Source organism: Camellia sinensis, unplaced genomic scaffold (genome assembly GCF_055761805.1).
Source record: "Camellia sinensis isolate YWXY unplaced genomic scaffold, ASM5576180v1 Unanchor1, whole genome shotgun sequence".
NCBI classification, from domain to species: Eukaryota; Viridiplantae; Streptophyta; class Magnoliopsida; order Ericales; family Theaceae; genus Camellia; species Camellia sinensis.
In genome coordinates, this window is record NW_028128987.1 from 14,259,448 (window position 1) to 14,268,063 (window position 8,616).

An 8,616-nucleotide genomic window follows, 5' to 3' on the forward strand; every position below is an offset into this window, starting at 1 on the left:
TAAGAAGAAAGAAGCAAGATGGTTTAGATAACTCGGGTCGAATAGTAAGTTGTTTAAAATTAATTCAAAAATTTAACGAGTTTTAAAATATACTAAAATTAAATTCATTTATTTTTTGAACAGATCACATGTCAAGCTCGATGAACTCTGTTTATTATAGTACATATAATCGACTCAAGGAGAATAGTAAGATGTTCAAACTTAACATGAAAACTTAATTAATTTTAAAATATGTTCAAGTTTTATCTATTTATTTATTTAATGAGTCAATATCAAATAAATTTTAATAAGATGAATATAAGTTGAGCTTAAATAACGTTAATTTAACGACTATAAAAAGAAAGATTCATAAACGTTAATTGAAGAAGCATATTTAAAACAACTTGCTGAGGACATTATTGATCACCAAACTAAATTAAAGTTGGACTTGCTAATTTTCTGATTTTTATAATTATGAGAAGGAAAAAACAAATGTTTTCATTAATCAAGAGATGCAATAAAAAGATGGCCTCAAATTGTCAAGTACATTCACATTCATTTTGTTATATATTCAATTTACTTAATCCCAATTTCACAAAAATAAGTACTATCTTGTCTTAACTATATTGTGAATGGGGAACAAACACCTCCCAAATGCCATTTTCTTGGTTATAACCATACAACAAGCCTTCTTTGGAGATCATCCATCGGCATTCCGACCGACACCTCCGGTAATCCTTATCAGCATCATAGGCATTGAAGTGTCTCCAAACTGAACCTTTCCACAGCACATCACAATAAAATAGTGTCGTGCCCCAAAAGTTGACCGAGAAACTCCACATTGTTTCTGCGCCATCTTCCACCTTTTGATAACCAAGATCGTCGTCTTTCGATTGGCAATGTATGTCCATCCACCTTCCACCTCCTAGCTGGTTCATTACATGAACATGGACCTTGGCATTGGTTGTGCATGTCCAAGAGATCAACAACATAAGGATGCCCAAGTTGGTGAAGGTTTTCATTTGACAATATATATAACTAGACCAATAACAATGCTGTTATATTGTGTTACTCATCATCTTCTTATTGCTGTTTAATGCCAAGAATTAAGTTCTTTGGCTCTCATTTTATATATGAAACCAAAGAAACATGTTTTTTTTTTTTCCCTTCTTGTTTGTGTTGATGACGTTATTTTCACTCAAATAAAGATGATGACCAACTACCTCTCTTTTATATTTTCGTATTAGTTTAAAGAAGGGTTGTTTAGTTTTTATATTTTATCATTTGTGTCATTTTAATTTTTATAATTTCAAATTGACTCATTTTGAATTTTGTGCTAGTTTGACCTAATAAATAACATCGGTTAATTTTTTAAGAATATTGCCCACGTGAGCAACATGTGTCTTGTTTTGAAGAGCAAAATTATAAGCCCACAACCCATCTAACTGAATGAGTCAAGTCAACTACAAACTCATATACAAAGAGGAGGTATATGAGGGAGTCTAGGGAAGGGTGAAAACGAAGGCAAGAAGTGGGAGTTGAGGATTGGGGGATGACAACAGTGACAGGATTGTGGAAGTGCAGTGATGCGACAAGAAGGGGGTGTTGGTGGGGCTGGACTTGGCAATGACAAGGAACGATCAACAATGGATGAGTAACGATTAAGGACAATCAAGCAATGAGTGACGATGACAAGGGTGACTATTAGGCAACAATTCCATTCCCATCATTTTAAGCATTTTCTATCAATTTATTTTTTTCTTTGTTGATTTCTTAATTTGTTGTTGATTGGTGGTTGATTTGGGAGTAACTCGGGTGACATAGGGCAATGGTGTTTGTGTTGATAGAAATGGGTGAGTTTGGTGTTAAGGGTGGTAGAGAGGGAGTAGGTTTGTTGGTTTGGAGTAGAGGGTGGGGTTTGGTGGTTGGGATGGCAGGAGGCTGCGGCATTGGTGTTGGGAGTAGCAAAAGGGATGAGCTTGGCGGTTTGAGCGGTAGAAAGGGTAGTCAGTTTGGTGTTAAGGGTGGCAAAGAGGGGATAAGATTTGGTGGTTTGGAGGGGGGTAGAGAAAGGTGGTGGGATTTGGTGGTTGGGATGACAGAAGGTGGTGGCATTGGTGTTGGGAGTGGCGAAAAGAGTGGGTTTGGTGGTCGGGTTGGTAGAAGAGAGGGTGGCGATGGTGCTAGGAGTGGCAAATGAGGTAGCGTTGGTGTTGGCATGGCCAATGATAGTTATTGTTGCAGAGAGTGAAAGGGAGACAATGATATGAGAATGGGAGATAATAGTGAAAGAGTACTGTTCGGGATCATGAAAAAAATATCATCAAAGATTCTTCTGTGATACCCCAATTGTTTAATTAATTTAATAAAACTAAATAAAAAAATTAAGTAACATAAAATATTTAATTTTATAATTATGCGTGCTAAAATGTAATTTAGTTAAGAGGCATTAGTTTTAACAAAAAAAATAACAATGTGATTAATATATTGTTTGGGGCCTAATCAAAATAACTATGAAATTATTAAAATCTTTGGGGCCAGAATGGAATTAAGGGAAAGGTGGTATCATGGTGGCACTTCTAGCTTAACCCACCTATATACAATGGTGGCATTTCTAGCTTAGGCCACCTGTTTCTAACTTGGCCACCTGTAGGGAATACAGTGCCTAGATGATGATTCACCATGGGGCTAAAAGGTGAATCACCTCCTTGGGGCCAAGTATAAAAGGAGGGGCCAGGCAGTAACTAGTAAGTAGGAAGAAAAAAAAACAAAACACAACAACACAATAAGTCCAGAAATCGACAGGAATCAGAAAGTAGAAAGGAAGAAAATAGTAAGGGTCAACATTAAGGTGAGTTATATTATATTTTAAATCATTTTAACATATTTTATGTATGTCTTGAGTTATTATAATTTATTTTATACAATTCATGTTTTATAAGTTATATTAATATTTCAATAACATTGATTATTTTCTGAACTTTATTTGTTTAAATTGAAATTTATGGATATGATCGTTTAAATTTTAAAAATTATTTGACAATGGTTCTATAAATAATTATTTTTGTAAGTACCACCATGAGAGTTCTATGCCTTGGGTGACTTAAATAATTGGTCACTTTGCGGCCTTTTGTTTGTTATGGATTCATTGACCTCTGTTTTGATTGTCACTTTGGTGATCTCTATTATGTTCTGTACCGTGGTTATGATTAGTTTGCTTATATGATTTCTGAATTAAAATGTTGTTTAAATAATTAATTTATTCAATTTGAATTGTTCACTATTTTAGCCTAAATAATTATCCATGGTGACTTTTATGCCCTTATACTCTTAGTATAATATTTCTCGCTCTACCATGTGCTTATAGCTGTTATCCCCTTTCAAGTGATGAGATTTAGCGGGATCGAGATGAGGCATAAATCGCAATTTTTTATTTTTTGTTTTTTTTATTTACTACATGTAATCTTGATCAAACTATTGTAATTAAATAAGGCCCAAATAAATGTTTTCTTTGAAATAAACTTTTTTTTTTCGGCACCAATTTATTTAATTTTACTTTATCCTCTTGCGCTATTAATATAGAAATTTTAAAATTATGTTTTTATTGTCGCAACGCCCAACCCCAGGGTATCGAGGTTAGGTCGTGACAAAAGTAATATCAGAGCTAAGTTTTTTATATTAAAAAAAAAAACCTTAGTTTATCCAACGTGATTAAATCGTTTTATAAAAAATTCTTAGGCTAAGTTTTTCTGTTTTGTAGAGAATGACAAATCAGATAAAGTTATTCTAGTTTGAGCCCTCGGGAGCCCACCTTGTCTCGAATCTACTAGAAAGGTGAGGAGATTCAGAGAGTATCGTTAGACAATCCTACCCAAGACTTGATCGGCTCATGGGGAGACCTATATACTTACAGGCTGACCCCAATGAGAATTTTTGATTTTGGAGACTTAGCCACGACAACACACGCGAGAGATACATTGGGCTGACCCGTGTTATTGGTCTTACGCCAGATCTAGGACATCCGTACTTTGTGGTTGCACCTTTGCCCCTGAGCTTCTTTGAGAGGAGAGGGCACGCGTACTGCAGTAGCCACATACGTACTACGACACCTCCCCACAACACATTATTCATGTCCCAATTATGGATTTCACTGATAACGCGACATACTTAGAGGTACCTATACGGATTACTGGGCGGGAGTGCTGGGGATACGATCACGACATTCTTGTCTATATGGTCCATGTTGTACGACGTTGTTTTAGGATAGAGCATAGTGGCTGAGAGTTTGAGTCCCTTATGCAGAATGAGTTTGTAGGGGTGTTTCATGGCCCAGTCTTTCAAAGCCAGTTTTCGTGATTACTTAATAGTCCATTTTAGACGCTTGACTAGGAGACTTTTGTAAACTGACCATGAGTAGTCTAATCCTTATTTTCGTATTAGTAGGATTAGACACTAACTCCTGACTATCATATAGTATGTTGCACTAACACCTAATACATAAGTAAGACAGGTGTTGCGCTATCAGTGAAATTCACTAAAAATCCTCATCAGGGTTAGCTTGTAAGTATACAAGTCTCTCCATGAGCCGGTCAAGTCCTGGGTGGACTTGTCTGACGATACTCTCTGAATCTCCCTACCCCTCTAGTAGATTCGGGATAAGTTGGGCTCCTAATGGTGTGTTTGGTTGGGGGATTTGGAGAGGGATTTGGAAAGGGAAAGAGAAAAGGTGTGTAAAACTAGATAAAATTTAGACATGTTTTATTCACATTTCACCTATTTTTTTTATTTTCTTTTCCAAATCCCTCCTCAAATCTCCCAACCAAACACAGCATAAGGGCTCGAACCAGATTAACTCTACCAGATTTTTCATTCCTTACAACACATAAAAACTTAGCCTAAAAATTATTTATAAAACGGTTTAATCGTGCTGGACAAACTAAGGTGTTATTATTATATTTTATTATTATTTTTTGGCTAAGTTTTTATGTGTTGTAGGAAATGGCAAATCTGCTAGAGTTATTTTGGTTCGAGCCCCCAGGAGCCCACCTTGTCTCGAATCTACTAAAGTGGTGGAAAGATTCAGAGAGTATCGTCAGACAAGCTCACCCAGGACTTGACCGGCTTATGCAGAGACCTGTATACTTACAAGCTGACCCTGATGAGGATTTTTGGTACAAACATTCACAAAACACAATTTTGAAAGTGTTGACTCTTTATTACTTTCCCAAAAAGAGGCAAGCAAAAGCCTCAGCTTAAATGACAACTTCGAAAAACTATGTCGAGGGTCTTCTAAGGCAAACTTTAAGGTTGCTCTTCATGTTGTTCACCTACATATATATATATATATATATATATAAAGTGAGCTAAAGCCCAATGAATAGCAATATAATAAAGTGGTTAATGAATAAACATTGATAAGTTTTATTTAAAACTAAGCATAATCTCATTCTGAAAATAATCAGCTTTATTTAGAATCAAGCACAATCACTTTTTGAGCATAATATAATTCGGACATTGTAACAAAACTTGACTTGCATGCATATACATAACAATGACATTCTCGAAGCATTTTGGAACAGAACAGGGTCCACTTCAAGTGGAAACATGTAACACATAAGGAGCTCAATTAGCAGGTAATGATTGGCATGATTCCCAATTATCAACAGGAACAGGATTCAAGAAGTCATCTTAGTATATGATACCAAAAATATAGGATGCTCATTCATAATAAAACAATATTATAATTCTAAACATATCATATGTTTGCATTTCAAATCATAACTTTAAAAACATAATTTTACTACACTACTACTCACAGTGGACTTAGTCATGATAATGCTTCCTGATGGGCCAACCTACATGTAGGGGTGTAAAAATGAACCACGGCCCGAGATAGGCCCGGTCCGTTTAGACCCGCTTGGGCCCATCCCGAGCCCCTGGGCTAGGGCCCAGGCCCGAGCTTGGGCCATTGTTTTGAAGCTTGGCTCGACTCGGCGGCCCACTTAGGACTTGGCCCGAAGCCCGGCCCGCCCAGGGCTCAGTGTATTTTTTAATGAAAAATAATAAAATTTTAGTAGAAAAAAACAAAAATGTTTTAGACCCCCATTGGGGCTGACCCCCAGGACCCCTAATGAGTCTGATTGGCCAGGCATTTTTTTTTTTTTTTTCCTCTTCCAATAACCAACCCCCACGTGTGTGTGGGGGGTGAGGGGAAAGTGGGGGTCTCAATCACGTTTGAGAAAAAAATTTAAAAAACAAAAAAAATGATTAGGCCCACTCAAGCCCGGCCCACTAGCCCGCCCAAGGTTTGAATACCCCTGGGCTTGGGCTTGGGCTTGGGCCTGAGCTTAATTTTTTGGCCCATGGCCTGCCCGCCTCGCCCTGAATTTTGGCAGGAGCCGACGAGGCTCGACATGGCCGGGCCGAGCCAGATTTACACCCCTACCTACATGATGTATATACACATAAACATCAGTAACAAATTACAATTAATTGAACCTACTTTTCCTTTCTAATTAATTTAATTAAATTCCTACTTTGTTTTCCTAATCAAGCAACTTATGTTGGTTTCTAGATTTTCTTTATATTCTCTCAACTATACATTTTTTAAAGCCATTTTTATCTTAGTCATTTTAAACCAATTCATTTTCTAACTTAAATTCCTATCATTTCTTTCATTCCAAAATTTCAAATCTGGATTATATAAATTCCAATACATGATATAATAATATAATAACTCCTAGGAGGAAGATGTTTACATATATGGATTAAGATTAAATTAAACTAATTCTTGATTACCAAAACAACAATTACAGTTTTAATTTCTCATATATCCTAATTTGATTTTTCTTCCATCCTATCAAATCAATCCTTAATTTCATATCTATAGTTTTTGATCCATGTATAGATGATTTATAATCCATAAAAAAACATTTGTGTACGAAGAAAACAAGATTATTTTCAAACCCAAAATGATAATTTCCCAAGTTAATTCTTGATTCCATAACCTATTCCAAATATCCCATCCCTTCATTATTCCTTTCTAATTATATGAAATTAATCTCAAACTCTTTTCTCTTTTTCTTCAAAATCTAAAATTGAGATTATAAAATTCCTAGAAAATATATTTACATGTGTGTAATTAAAATTACAACTAGCTAATTTTATATATTCCAAAATCAAATCATAATTAAATTCCTAGTTTAATTCTTAATTGCCCTAACTTAGATTTATATTAATTTTTCTTCATATTAAACCTAAAGCTTAATTTATAATCATAGGCGTTCCAAATATGTTTTAATTGAATAAAATAAAACTCTTAAATCATATTTACATGCATGAATTACGAACCAAAATCAAACCAATTCTTAATTTAATCCTCAATTTCACATTTATATGTTTAATCCATATACAGAAGATCATAAAATTTAGGAAAACATTTGTCTACAAAGAATTTGGGGATTAATTGATTTAAAACATACTTTTCATGAAATTTTCTTGAAACCATCCCAACTCAAAATTTCTTCAAATCTTTATTTCTAATCCTGTCAGAATCCATCTTGAACCAATTTATGTCTAAATTATTTAAACAATACTAGAAAGGGAATGAAATTTCTTACCTTCGGATGATTTTTCCCTAATTTTTGGCTTGGCTTGACTCATGACATCCTACGAAGCCCTCTTCTTTCTTCCCTTCATGCCCTTCTTCTTGAACTGAATCTCTGTGTCTCTCTCTCTCGGCTCTCTGTTTCTCTCTGTCGGTCATCTCTCTTTCTTTTCTTAGCTGTATGCTCCAGCAGATGGTCTCATTTTTCAATTTCTAGAAATCTCTCCAAGCCTTTCCATCATTCTTATTTGATTGGTTGAATAGGATTAGGTTAATTCATTAATTATCCATTTACTTACTTTAATCAATTGTTAATCTTAATCAATTTGGTTTAGGTCTTATTTGACAATATCACTGTTTAACTTAAAAATCAAAAAGTCACTAAAAAAAAATTAAAAAGTCAACAATCTATATCAAAATTTAAAAAAAAAAAAATTTCTCTACTTTTTGTATATCTTTTTATAAAAAAATCAAAAAGTTATCCCAAACATATTAATTTTTTTATCTTATATTTTACTCAAAAAAATCAAAAAATTACTAAAATAGTCTATTCCCAAACGAGACCATAGTCTCTAATTAAATTAATTTAATTAATCTCACTTAAAGTTTAATCTAATGATTTTTAATTTTATTAATTTGTATCAAATTTTTAATAAAACTTTCAAAAGACTCTACATATTAAACCGATTCAATTAAATTCGTTACTTATGATTTTTTAAATCATTTCAACTTTCAATTTCTAATTAAAAAAAAATAATCAAGGATATCAGATATAAATAATGTTTAAGATGCCACGATATGATTGTTTAATAATAATAAATAATAATAAAATAAAAAATAAAAAAAGAGACTTCAGCCTAAAATGTAGAACCTTCTGATGGCATAATATGCTAAGGAGAGTCTAGATTCTCTGCCGTACTTCACTGTAATGCTCCCTACAATGCTCCAAAACGACGTCGTTTTGGGGCCAACCACACCCCAAAAAAAAAAAAAAATTTCAAAAGCTAAGGAAGGAAACAACATAATCACCT

General features: G+C 34.1%; 2 long non-coding RNA genes across 2 annotated transcripts; one reads left to right on the forward strand and one right to left on the reverse strand.

The window, feature by feature from the left end:
• Window positions 1-474: 474 nt before the first annotated feature.
• On the reverse strand, window positions 475-7,816 carry LOC145814238 (uncharacterized). Its single transcript, XR_014357579.1, has 2 exons — window positions 7,599-7,816; window positions 475-5,306 (listed from the first exon to the last, which is right to left on the reverse strand). It is a non-coding gene; the product is annotated as an uncharacterized LOC145814238 (long non-coding RNA).
• LOC145814239 (uncharacterized) lies at window positions 5,488-5,860 on the forward strand. The gene is made up of 2 exons (XR_014357580.1): window positions 5,488-5,612; window positions 5,646-5,860. It is a non-coding gene; the product is annotated as an uncharacterized LOC145814239 (long non-coding RNA).
• Window positions 7,817-8,616: the final 800 nt, after the last annotated feature.